The sequence below is a fragment of the Oncorhynchus nerka genome, linkage group LG9b (genome assembly GCF_034236695.1).
Source record: "Oncorhynchus nerka isolate Pitt River linkage group LG9b, Oner_Uvic_2.0, whole genome shotgun sequence".
In the NCBI taxonomy this organism is placed as follows: Eukaryota; Metazoa; Chordata; class Actinopteri; order Salmoniformes; family Salmonidae; genus Oncorhynchus; species Oncorhynchus nerka.
Window position 1 is genome coordinate 14,059,013 of NC_088424.1, and position 13,828 is coordinate 14,072,840.

General features: G+C 40.8%; 1 protein-coding gene across 3 annotated transcripts in view; it reads right to left on the bottom strand.

Moving 5' to 3' along the window:
- The window catches only part of LOC115114310 (protein FAM110B-like), a 46,032-nt gene extending 40,266 nt beyond the window's left edge, over positions 1 to 5,766 (bottom strand). For 2 of the 3 annotated variants that reach the window (XM_065013355.1, XM_065013353.1), the window contains exon 1: positions 5,615 to 5,751. The gene's annotated coding sequence lies outside the window, so the exon portion shown is untranslated. Of the gene's footprint in view, positions 1 to 5,614 lie in introns of all 3 variants that reach the window. The other variant, XR_010461777.1, reaches the window with a different exon arrangement.
- Between the last annotated feature and the right edge of the window lie 8,062 nt (positions 5,767 to 13,828).

Below are 13,828 nucleotides of genomic sequence, written 5' to 3' on the forward strand. Positions count from 1 at the left end.
ATACACATAATGTCAGAACTGGACCCTGGATTCACAGCTCGAATGAACCTATGGTTTTAACAGAATGCGCTATGAATTGTGGGCCGACTCTGAAATATGTGATAGTTTGCTTCTAAAAGAGTTGGACAAAGTGAGTTTGGTGTCAGTATGTATAATAAGTTTGGTGTCAGTATGACATCTTATTGACCTATGGCTGGCCTGATGGCAGTATAATATATTGGCATTGTACATTTTATATTGCAAATGGACAGTGTACATTTCCAATATATTTTATGAGGGATTTACCATCACCAAATGGACAAGTTGAAATCAACATCAACAAGCAATGGAGAGGAACCACTATCACTGCTCGGCCATCCCGAGTTCAACGAGCCAGTCAATTGGACATTTCTGCAGTATATTAGAGCATGTCCAATTCGTCATGGTAAATGCCCATTGTAAGACATTGCAAACAGACAGTGTAAAATTGTACATTTCCAATGTATTTAATGAGGGATTTCACATCACCAAATGGACAGGCTGAAATCAACACCAACGAGCGATTGGACAGTGTCCATTACACATATGCTATATTGTCAGTGTGAACATGCTCTTCTGTAAGTTGACAGTGTCCATTGCCAATGTATATCCATAATGACTTCCAATTAGGAAATGGACATGCTGAATCAACATCAATGAGAAATTCTTGCTTCCTATGATCAAACATGACAAATAGACCTTCTAGGTTGATTCAGGGCTTAACATAGTGATATATATCATTTGGTCATTATATATGCCATTTGGACATTTCCTATGCCATTTGGACATGGTTCACTGATTTTTGGGTTCGGAAACGGACTTCCTATGATCATATATGGCAAATGGACATAACATCCTGATTTGGTACTTTCAATAGTATATATGCCATTTGGACATGGTTCACTGACTTTTGGGTTCGGAAGCAGACTTCCTATGATCATATATGGCAAATGGAAGGTGGAGCGCGCTCGCCACCTTTGGGATTTTTGGAGTATGACACTTGGTATTTGCCATGTTCCACTTGCAATATGTTTTTGATTAACTGCCGTCCATTTGAGTGGTATTTGCGATTGTGTACTTGGTTTGCCCAATGCCAATAAGATGCCATTCATTTTTGTCCATTTCATGGGGGTCTTCCCTTACCTTGCAGACAGGCCATGCAAAGCCAATGTGATTTATTTTGATCAGGATATTGTTTTTATTTGTTGGCTTTATGTAGGCTATTTTTTTACATAGTTGGCAATGGCAATTGAAGTTGCTTTTAGATTTGTAGCATTTTCATTTAGATATAATTGTTATTAACCACGACAATGATTGAGATCAAGACTTTATTATATAATAAATGTTCTACGAAAATGTGCATAAGAAAATCATAACTGGCACATAGATCGGTAGAAATGGTAAGATAAATTGGCACTCCAAATGGAAAAGGTTGCCGATCCCTGGTTTAGCCTATTACCGGCAACTTTGGGAGAGTAATGGCAGAATCTGCGAAGGCCAGCAGCAGGTGGTGGTTCGGGAACAATTTTTTGGTTTGTTTAGTTAGGCGATCTTGATCTCTGGCTCCCTTGAGTCATTTGTGTCTTAATTATTTAATCACAGTGTGCTTAAAGCATCAGACAAGCTCAGTGGCTTACATATACAGTAGTTGATTTTATTAAAACACATAGGCTATTTTGCCATATATAGACACACCCTATGAGTTTATACATTTCGACCACTCGAAAAAATGACTCTGCGGGGGGGGGGGGGGAACAGCCTAGTCAGTATTCATAACAAAAAGTATCTCTACCTCAGCCACAGAGCATCCCCACGTCCTCTTTCCCTCCCTGTCCCTTGGCACTCTCTCAGGCAGAGCTGCATACTGACTACTGTTCTGTTCTGACTGTCTGTGTACTCAACTGTTCCCGCTTCACAGCATCCATTTCTACTGAGCCTCTCTGCTTTGACCCTCATGGCATTCCTCAGAAAGCCAGGGCTCCACCATCCCCTGATCCCTGCGCTAGTACCGCACATGACAGGGATTTAGCCTACTGGTCTTTCATTATAGGCAGGCTAATATGGGGTTGAGTATTTAGGCAAATAGTTAAGCTACATATCTGAATATGTCCTAAATGTAGGCTTCGGAACATATTTCAAGTGACCTATTGATTTTCTTCCTGCGCAAGCAAATTTGTAGGCTAGTTTATTATCTTCATGCTTTGTTTTCTTCATGTAAACTGACAGATATTATGGTGGTCATGTTGAATCATTTTTATGGGATGGAAAGGCAGCAAGCACATTATTTGTGTTAGCATGCACATTGTGTTTTCATCTTGACATTGGCCCTCGCTGCTGGCCATTGCAAAGAGTGTAGGCTAGCCTAAATGATATCCTTTTGGGGCAACAAACATGTAGTGTATTATAGCCCAGCACAGAGTAGCCTACTACTCCCAACTAGAGGTCGACCGAGTATGATTTTAACGCCAATACCGATTGGAGGACCAAAAAAAGCAGATTCCAATTCAAATCGGCCAATTTTGATAAAATAAATAAATATATATTTGTAATAATGACAATTACAACAATACTGAACAAACACTTATTTTAACTTAATATAATACATAAATGAAATCTATTTAGTCTCAAATAAATAATGAAACTTGCTCAATTTGGTTTAAATAATGCAAAAACACAGTGTTGGAAAAGAAAGTAAAAGTGCAATATGTGCCATGTAAAAAAGCTAATGTTTAAGTTCCTTGCTCAGAACATATGAAAGCTGGTGGTCCAATATTCCCAGTTCTTCAATATTCCCAGTTAAGAAGTTTTAGGTTGTAATTATTATAGGAATTATGACGCGTCCACTATCTCTCTCTATACCATTTGTATTTCATATACCTTTAACTATTGGATGTTCTAATAGGCACTTTAGTATTGCCAGCCTAATCTCAGGAGTTGATAGGCTTGAAGTCATAAACAGCACGTTAGCATTGCTAAGAGCTGCTAGCAAACGGAGTAAAGTTTGAATGAATGCTTTACGAGCCTGCTGCTGCCTACCACCGCTCAGTCAGACTGCTCTATCAAATATCAAATCATAGATTTAACTATAATATAATAAACACAGAAATACGAGCCTTTGGTCATTAATAGTGTCAAAAACGTTTATTCTTTCAGTGAAATACGGAACCATTCCGTATTTTATCGAACGGGTGGCAACCCTAAGTCTAAATATTGCTGTTATATTGCACAACCTTCAATGTTATGTCATAATTATGTAAAATTCTGGCAAATTAGTTCGCAACGAGCCAGGCGGCCCAAACTGTTGCATATACCCTGACTCTGCGTGCAATGAACGCAAGAGAAGTGACACAATTTCCCTAGTTAATATTGGCTGCTAACATGAATTTCTTTTAACCAAATATGCAGGTTTAAAAAATATATACTTCTGTGTATTGATTTTAAGAAAAGCATTGATGTTTATAGTTAGGTACATTCATGCAACGATTGTGCTTTTGTTAAATCACCCATTTGGCAAAGTAGGCTGTGATTCGATGATAAATTAACAGGCACCGAATTGATTATATGCAACGCAGGACAAGATAGTTAACCTAGTAATATCATCAACCATGTGTAGTTAACTAGTGATTATGTTTAGATTGATTGATTGTTTTTTATAAGATAAGTTTAACGCTAGCTAGCAACTTACCTTGGCTCCTCGCTGCACTCGCATAACAGGTGGTCAGCCTGCCACGCAGTTTCCTCATGGAATGCAATGTAATCGGCCCTAATTAAATCGGTCGACCTCTACTCTCAACTTCATATCCATTGTTGTGGGAATAGTGGGATAAATATAATCTAACCACGGTGACCCCGAACATCATTGACCTGGCATTGATCTCGAGGCCATATGTTAGAGATAGTTTTGGACCCAGAACACAACACTGCAGTCTTTTCTCTCTCTGTCTCAAACAAAGGCATGGTGTCCGTGCCAGTCATGACCGTAACAAACCGTATTCTTCACTGTTCAGCATTCCTCACAGCTAACACGTTTTTGTGAGAAACACTAGAATCAACAGCTGTTGTTGTCTTGACTGTGCCAGCCTGGGTGTGTGTTTGGTCAAGCCAAAAAGGGGAAGAGTTTATCAGTGAGAGACTGGGAAGTGTTTAATCTTAATGTGATCAACAGGGGAATTCAAATTGGTTAATTACACATCAGGGATGGAATGTGTTGACGTTGTCATAATGTGTTGCTTCGAGTTGGTAAACTACACACACAGTCAGGGTTTTAGCCTAAATGGTTAGCTATTAATGTTATGCAATATGCATCACAACAGTGTTCAGCTTAAAAATGATAAGGCCTGGGCCAAATGCATCTGTTTATGACCACTTGCTTCTCTTCGCTGGTCTCTGTTATAAACCTGTTATGAGTGCATCATGCTTCACATACTGTCATTAGGCTACTTATTCTGTCAAGCTAAGTCATGTTTATGACTTATGCAGGCAGTATGATGGAACATTCAAATAAAGGGCTCCTGCTAAAGTCATCCAAGCCTAATGCCTTTCACTCGTTTTATCATGACAATCTAGTCACACTGACACTTACCCAAATCATTTTACCACCCCAACCTCCCAACGAACACACTGACACAGACACACACTCTAATCTCAATATTCTTAAACCTGTTGTGTGTAGCGGTGTACCAGGCTCTCTAGATCAAATGATTCAGACAGAGTTTAAGGGTCCCAGCAGCTATTCACTGTGAAGTGTGAGGAGTGGGTATACAGACAGGTGAACTAACGGATATGACATGTCAAACAGAACAAGTGAACACGGTAGCCTATATTTACTCGTTACTATATGCATCCCATGCTACAGCCCTGATGCTAATATATTACATTGAAGAATGATCAATGCAAACTTACACTTGCTCTTAATTTCCCACTTATCTTATGATGACACAGTGTCTCAGCCTAAAAACACAGACAAAACAGACAAACACCACAATAATATCTCAGAGGAGCCATAACATTGCCATGTTCCCAGTGGACTGGCAAGTCCAAGTGTTCTTGCTTGTTAGTGGGCAATTACTCGAATTATGTCACATCTCATAACCCCATACAATAACGATGCTGACTCTGCAATCCCCCCAGCGCTCGAGCCACCCGAACCATCATCATGACAAAATGTTAAAACCTCAAAGAGCGACATTGAAGGTTTAGGAGCATTGTTTCATTGTGACCTGCTGCTTCAGGCTGATGCACAACGCAAAGATGCAACGTTCGATCACCAGTTTAGCTAAATGACAGCCACCTGTATGGTGCAATGTGAGCCTAAAAACAACCCGAGTAGGCTACGTACGAACGTTGGCTCGTGATTGCATGGCTGTTGAAACACGACGTCGCACACTTTAACATTTTCACTCAGACTGACCTTATCATATTTTTGTCGTAAAAATGTAAGTGACTAGCCCGACATCAGTCAAACAGCCATGTTGATGTATAGCCTACGTTGGTGGATAATTCTTGGAAAATAACGACTGGACATAAGAATGTATGTCCACGTCAGTCAGTGCGGAAGATATAATCGTAGCAGGTAAACCATAGGTAAAACACTTACCTTGATACCCAGCGGAGGAAAACAAAAGATGCTGCGGTATCTTTCCGTTAGACGGAGTGTGTGGGGATGGCCTCAAAGCTTCAAGGGAAACGCCAAACAAGCTCATTCAATGCCATCTACAAGCGACTGTACAGTATGTATCCCTGCGCCATGGAAGGGGGGTGCTAGGAGAATACTCCGAGTTATCTTGCATATAAATCATCTAAGAGTGATTAACTCTTATTCCTACATTATTTCGTGTTAATATCTATGGATTGTTAACGATACATTATTGTGTTTGAGATTCGAGAGTATGTTTTATTCTCAGTCGATCTGTGCACCCCTACCATTGCATATGATGTGTTCCATTTTCTCTTAAAAGATACACCTCTTTTTTATGAACTCAAGGCAGTTAGATACATAGAAATAGAATGAATAGAACGGCCTTGGAACCTCTAACCCTGAGCCTTCGCTATGCCCCGCTTCATAATGTTGGGCAACCAATCGCAGCGCTCCAATGGATCGAGTCCGACACCTCGGTCAAGCTCACGTTTACATCGCATGAAAGCCAGTGAGGCCTTTGGCAAGTTCCTTTTTTTTTTTTTAAATACATGTTTAAATGGCTACATAATTGAACACTGAACCAGGAGTACTTGCTACTGTGACTCCTGAAATGCAGCCTGTTGATGGAATATTTTTCTAATATGAAATTATACTTTTGTTATTGTTTGCTAGCTCAGTCTCACACTGTGTGTTAGCTAGCTAACTTAGCAATGTTATGATTACAACTCCCATCTGCTGTTGACATCAGCATACGATTGGAGAGCACTAGTTAGCTCTAAAAGTGGTTATAGCTTTGACTGCGTGCTGACCAGTAGCGACCCTCAGGTAAGGGCAGAGACCCATCTGTTTTGAGCCCCACCTGTTTAGCTAAAAAAATAAAAAATAATGTGTTGCCTGTTTTGCATGTTATTTTGGCATTAATATGTGTCACATATCAGTTTGCAAACAATGTATATATAAATAATTGAGTTAACAAAGCCACATACAAACTTGGACTCTTTTTTGCTTTCTTGATTAAGGCAGCTCTAAAATGCAGGTGTTTCAGCCTAGCTCAGTGCTTTCTGTGGTGGTGAGGCAGCCGTTGGAAAACACAAAGCGTAAGGGTTGGTCATGTTTTTTAGTTGCGCCGTGATTGGCTCAGTGTTCTGTCACTCCCGGGACACTACGTCACTGCAGTGAGCTCTACAGGTAGAGCTAGAAAATGTAAGCCCCTTGGGTGCTGCCATAGAGTTACATTAGAAGTTCCCATCCAAGAAGGCTCAAGGTCATTTGCAACACATAAAATGACATCAAATCATGGTATATCTACAGTAGCTTTGATTGGACTAGTTAGAGTGCTGGACCATTAACCAAAAGGTTGCTGGATCAAATCCCTGAGCTGAGAAGGTAAAACTCTGTCGTTCTGCCCCTGAGCAAGGCAGTTAACCCACTGTTCCCGGGGGCACTGTGGATGTTGATTAAGGCAGCCCCCTGCACCTCTCTGATTCAGAGGGGTTGGGTTAAATGCAAAAGACACATTTCAGTTGTACTTGTACTGACTAGGTATCCCCTTTCCCTTTTAAAATCTTAGCTTGACAAGCAGTCCTCATCATGAATCAAGTCGACAATCCTTGTCATATGAAAATTAATAATGAATATTAATTATAGATAAAACGGGTCTGTGCTCGTCGGCCATTAGACATAAACATTACACAACAAGTTGGAAATTTGCAAATTTAACAATGAGTGGTTCGGAAGGAATCAGTGGCTAACTGCAAGCATTGCAAAGCAATCACTAGCCTGCTATTCAGGTGAATGGGTGTTTGGTCCAAGTCTGGGTTTAAGGGTCTCTTTTCCAAGCTTAAAAAGGACAAACAAGGGCCTCCTAGGTGGCGCAGTGGTCTAAGGTGCTGCATCATAGTGCTAGCTGTGCCACCAGAGACTCTGGGTTCGAGCCTAGGCTCTGTCGCAGCCGGCCTCAACCGGGATGTCCATGGGGACCTCCACAATTGGCCTAGCGTCGCACGCGCACTAGCGACTCCTGTGGCGGGCCGGGCGCAGTGCACGCTAACCAGGTCGCCAGGTGCATGGTGTTTCCTCCATGCACCTGGGTTGGATGCGTGCTGTGTTAAAGAAGCAGTTCGGCTTGGTTGTGTTTCGGAGGACGCATGGCTTGCGACCTTTGTCTCCCAAGCCAGTATGGGAGTTGTAGCGATGAGACAAGATAGTAACAATTGGATAGTAACAATTGGATACCACAAAATTGGAGAGAAAAAGGGGGTAAAATTAAAAACATTTAAAAAAGGACAAACATTCAACATCGGCCATGCTGTCAATCCAGCATGCTCAAAACAACAAAACTGGGAAATCTTGGACTTCTGAGACCTCGGAAAAAAATGAAATCTGACTGGGAAAATACGTTTTGAACGGTCATTCAACTCAGAATTGCAAGTCGGGAACTCGGGCCTCTTTCTAGAGCTCCGACCTGAAGATCCCTGATGTCATCATGATTCGACCTTGTTTTTTTCCCAAAGCACCATAAATCCAGATAATGCCAGACTTTGAAGACAAAGTTTGTCCACGAAGGACCGTCACGCCACCTTCCTGTTCAAGTGAGCAAAGCACAACAAGGTGTGTCCAAAAATGTCTTGTATGCTACTGCATAAATGATGTAATATGCCAGAGAGATATGTATACTGTAACTAAGAAAGCAATACTACGTGTGTGTTGTGTAGTAAGCTGTTAGTAGCCCATGTGCCTCACCCTAATCATTTGGTCCCTTTTCTCCGCATAATTTAGCCTACTGTTCAAACTTGGTGGTGCACATATAGCTTATAGCCTGTTTTAGAGAAATGTCATCATCAAGTATTGTAAGAGCTTTCATTGTCTGCTTATATGCCCCCTTTATTTATCCTACGGTTCTGACTTGGTTTCCAGGGAGAATACTTTTAGAAAGACCCATGTTCTGAATTCTGTTGCTGCATATTTCAAAAGTGCTGAACAAATAGTTATATATACAACGTCCGTCCTAGCTCATCCATTAATGTTTTAATCTAAATTACGGATTTCTTATCCACTCCCTTATTCCATAGTTTGTGCATCTCAATTGTCAGTAGAAACCACATTTGTTTAATGTCAGCCGTATCAGCTATGTTTTTCTTAAAAGGCAGTAAATGAGGCTGAATGAACTGTTTCGCTGCCAGACAAGACTCCGCAGATAGCGAGGTGTAGCAGTGGTAAGGTGTTGGGACTGCTGTTGGGACAGCTTTATGTAGGCCCTGACAGTTTGTGTCACCCTTATAGTGCAATTATTGTATTGTTTAGTGTTATGTTGTGTAGTTTTTTTTTTGCCCCACCAAGATTTACATGCTAAATTCACCACTGGTGCTGACAGTGAATTCAGAGACATTCAGTGGCTAGCTACACTACATCATTTTACCAGGTTCCCGTGAAGCAATTGTAATGATAGTTCACCACAACATACCCAAGGGTTTCCTGATTAGCAAGGGGTAGTCTGTGTTTAGTTTAATTGTGTATTAGATGCACATTTTGAGATGATTGTGAAGGGTTTTCTCCACTAGTTAGAATGGGGAATTGGCTTCCCGGGAAAATGTTGTCGAAGGTTGCAACAGTAACTAAAGGGGTGGGGCTTAGCAAAGGGTCAACTCATGGGTACACTCACTATGGCTGCCTGGTATTGTGATGCAATAATTTCCCATGGTAATGTAGAATGCTAATTCAAATTATGATAACTGATGTGAAATTGAATGTTTGTTTTTTCAACAATTCACAGCACATATTGGTTGGGTACACTTTCTGCTTTTACTTCCTGCTTTGCTCCGAAAGGTACACTTGCAAACGCTGCCAGTCCATCCATTATGCCATCATTGACTTGAATGGGGAGGCCCCTTCTATCCATTTTATTTCTATGGGCAAATCATGCTGGCCTGGTATGCACATTAATCAGAGCATTAAAGTAACTGTCCAGTGTTTCCAGATTTCTATTAAATATGAGTGATTACAATTTAATTACAATGAGTGAAATGGTTTTCCTTCTAAAAATTATTAAGTACATTAAAAAGCTGTTTTTCTGTGTTTGAATGGTTGGGGTGTACCCTAAAAACAGAATGGTGTGGGGATATAATGGTTGTTAAAAGTATTAACGCAAGTCGACCTCTGATTGGCCAGCTCATCCTCAGGAGGATGACATCATCCTCTGTGAGGAGATAGCAAGCAGTCTGTTCAAGATAGGTGGGGTTTTTTTAGTGTTTTTTTCTCCATTTTATGCTTTGGCCACAAATACGACAATGGGACGAGTCAACAAAATTATTTGTGTATTGAGTTAACAGTATATTAACTTTTAAAAGTGTGATTTTCAGTAGGCAGTTACTTTAAAAGAGGAAGTTAAAAAATATATATATATATATTTGACACTATCATTTAATGGTTCAGTTAACCTTTTCCCCAACCATATCCCAGTGATCCTCAGGCATTGGCATATACATTGCTTTACACATAAATTATTCTTTCCATCTCATGCTAAATTGAATTCATTAGGGAGCATGATCCAATCTGTGCCTTGAATTGAAAGAAGTACCTTGTGACTTGCCTTTGTGTGGTGTGCATTTGAACAAGATATGATAATGTCAGTGTCAGTCGGTGCCATTTAAGATTAGTGGGGACAATTGTTTTTTTTATGAGCATGGCCTTATTTCTATTACAGCAGAGGTGTCAAACTCATTCCACATAGGGCCGGGTGTCTGCAGGTTTTTGGTTTTTAGTTTCAATTAAGCCCTAGACAACCAGGTAAGAGGAGTTCCTTACTAATTAGTGACCTTCATTTATCAATCAAGTACAAGGGAGGAGAGAAAATCCACTGAAACTCGGCCCTTGGTGGAATGAGTTTGACAAGTATTATAGCAAACTGGGTGACTGTCATTCATATTCCACTCTCCCAGCTCTATGTAACATCGATAGGTTTAAGCTACTACATAATACTCTAATTTTCCCTATACTATACCCATCACGAGGTTGCTACAACCTAGCCTACAAATTTAAGTTTATATCGTAGGTGCACTGGTCTAGAGACAAATTGGAGTAATCAAGGTGAAAGACAGTGACGCATTAAATACCACCTTGCACACTCTTGCCTGCGTCTAGCTGATCTGGGGTGTATTCATTAGTCCAAACAGATGCAAAACGTTTTGATTAGCAACTAAAACAAGTTTATTTTGGACAAAGTCAGGTAGGTCCATCCCCGTTTGAGAAATATTTAGCAACATATTCGGCAGAATGAATACCCCCTTGATCACCCACACACATAGTTAACTTTCATAGCAGCCACATATAGCATCATCATTTTGCTTGTTGTGTAATTCCTTCACACATCTACGCGCTCTCCTCCTTTCACCATTTCCCTTCATTTGTGGACTTTCAGTCCACAACAGCCGTCTGTGTCCAGGCGCAAAACCCTATCCAAGCCAAACCTTCATAACATAAGCGCTAACCGCTAGCCTACATCGTTGTCACCATATTAGCTAAAGTCATAGTCAACAAACTATAACTAACACGTTAGGAAACCCACAATCCAATCCATGTGTACATAGCCTTAGCCAGCTAGCTAACATAACTGGCATTTTTTGTCAGGTTGTTGAGTGTGCTAAATTAGCTGCATTAGCTAAGTAAGCTAATGGTAAACTAAGTGAATTTAAAAAATACAACAAGTATAGCTAACTCTCACTTTGCTGCATCTCTATAATTATTTTAAATAAATAAAAAGCATCTTTTAAAAACTGTTCAACTATTGTCTTTTTCTCTCTTTGAGTCAACAACTCACCACACTTTATGCATAGCAGTACTAGCTAGCTGTAGCTTATGCTTTCAGTACTATATTCATTCTCTGATCATTTGATTGGATGGACAACATGAGCTCTGATAGGTCATAATTACTGTGTAAGTCTATGGAAGGGGTGAGAACCATAAGCGTCCTAGGTTTTGTATTGAAGTTAATGTACACGGAGGACAGAAAATAGCTGTCCCCTGGCTGTACCATGGGGCTACCCTAGATGGTGCTGTTGAGGCTACTGTAGACCTTCATTGCAAAACAATGTGTTTTAATCAGCTATTTGGTTACATGTGAATTAATATATATTTAGTATAGTTTTATCTCAAAAGTGAAATCCTCAAATTATATCACTGTGAATACAAGCAGACTCATTTGAAAACTATTAAGAGTTTAGTTTCCTTGTCATTTAGACATGCCAATCACAGATTGGTACTAATTACCTATTTTTGTTCTTGGGGGCCTCAGTAAACAACCCATCTGCCTTTTCACCAGCCTCTTTGATGTTAATTGCTGCAGGATTTATGGAGATGCAACAGGATTACAGCTCCTTTATTCCCCCTCTCACTAAAGGGATCTTCAGAAACACATGGCGCTAAGCTCTGTTCCACTGTCACACAAATAACCATATAGGACGACCTACCCCGTGTGTCCCAGGCCAGGCCTACTGGAACCCTAACAGTGCCAGGCTTGTCCTACAATGGCATCAGCTCCCTCTGAGCTGAGGGGGATGGGTACCATGGGCACAGACACTCCAGGGGTTGCCATGACTGCATGGGGGGCGGGGGTATTGCTGGGAGACTGTCAGAGTGAGGAACAATGAAAATTGAAATCTATTAAACAATGCTTGGACTGAAATCAACAAAAGGATCTTACTGGATTTTCAGACTCAATGAGCCGTTCCTTTGACAAGGATATCCTTAGATGCTTCTCTGACAGAGGACATCTCAGGACAGACATTGAGGCTTTTGGAATTGAATATCTAATATAATGGGAAAGGGTGTCAGATACTATTCTCTCATTCTGCATCTCAATTCACAAGATATTATGTATCTTATAGTGCACTACTTTTGACCAGAGTGACATTAGAGCTCTCTATTGAATTATTTGGGCAACAAGGAGTTATGTGAGATTTGATGTCCACCTGGAGAAATGGATCAACCGGAAGTGGGCCAACCACATCTGATGACTTACAGGTGCACGACAAAGAGTCGGGACATTTAAGGTGGTACCATAACACCACTGATTCTCCCACAAAACACAGCAAGAGAGCAAGACATTGACAACAACTGCTTCTCTCAGGCATACAGTATAATGTCCAAGGTTTGCACTCAAAAAATAATGAATCAATCATAAAGAGATCATAAATTGGATGTCAAAGGACCTTTAATATGTCAAGCATCAACAGTGTGCCTGGTATCACATCCCTTCAATACAACAACACCTCAGAGACCAGACAGTGAGATCACCCCCTGCTATGCTACTATCTCACCTCCCTCACATGTGACTGCTGGCATTACCAGGTCTGATCTAGGCTTTGTCACAAAGCACCCAGGGTGTTATTGTAATCATTGTGACCAGCTGCTGTGTGGGATAAAGAGGGGATGGACGGGTACGTGTGGGGGAGTGGAACCCTCAGAGGAAAAGTCAAAGATTGTGTGGAATTTAATCAGAAGTGAGCCCCCACAAAACCACCCCGTTAGTCTCCTTGTCCTCCTTGTCAGGAGGAGGGTCTTGAAAATCAATCCCGCTGGCATGCTGCCATGCCTAGCCAATGACTGTGCAGTCATTAGAGAGAGAGGGATAGCGTGAGGGAGAGAATGTGAGGGATGGAGAGGGGTGGAGAGTTGGAGAAAGAGAGAGGGTGATGTGTAGAGACAGAGGAAGCGAGGGAGAGAGGGAGAGAGAGAGAGAAATGGGTGGTGGGGGTTTCTCCAATTACATTGAATGAACTACAGGACAGAAATACAAACCCTCCAACCGAAAAAGGCCTGTTGTGTTGATGGTATCCTCAATGAAATGATAAAATATACAGACCACAAATTCCAATTGGCTATACTTAAACTCTTTAACATGATCTTTATCTCTGGTATCTTCCCCAATATTTGGAACCAAGGACTGATAACTCCAATCCAAAAAAGTGTAGACAAATTTGACCCCAATAATATGTGGGATATGTGTCAACAGCAACCTTGGGGAAATCCTCTACATTATCACTAACAGCAGACTAGTACATTTCCTCAGTGAAAACAATGTATTGAGCAAATGTCAAATTGGCTTTTTACCAAAGTACTGTACGACAGACCACGTATTCATCCTGCACACCCTAATTGACAAACAAACAAACCAAA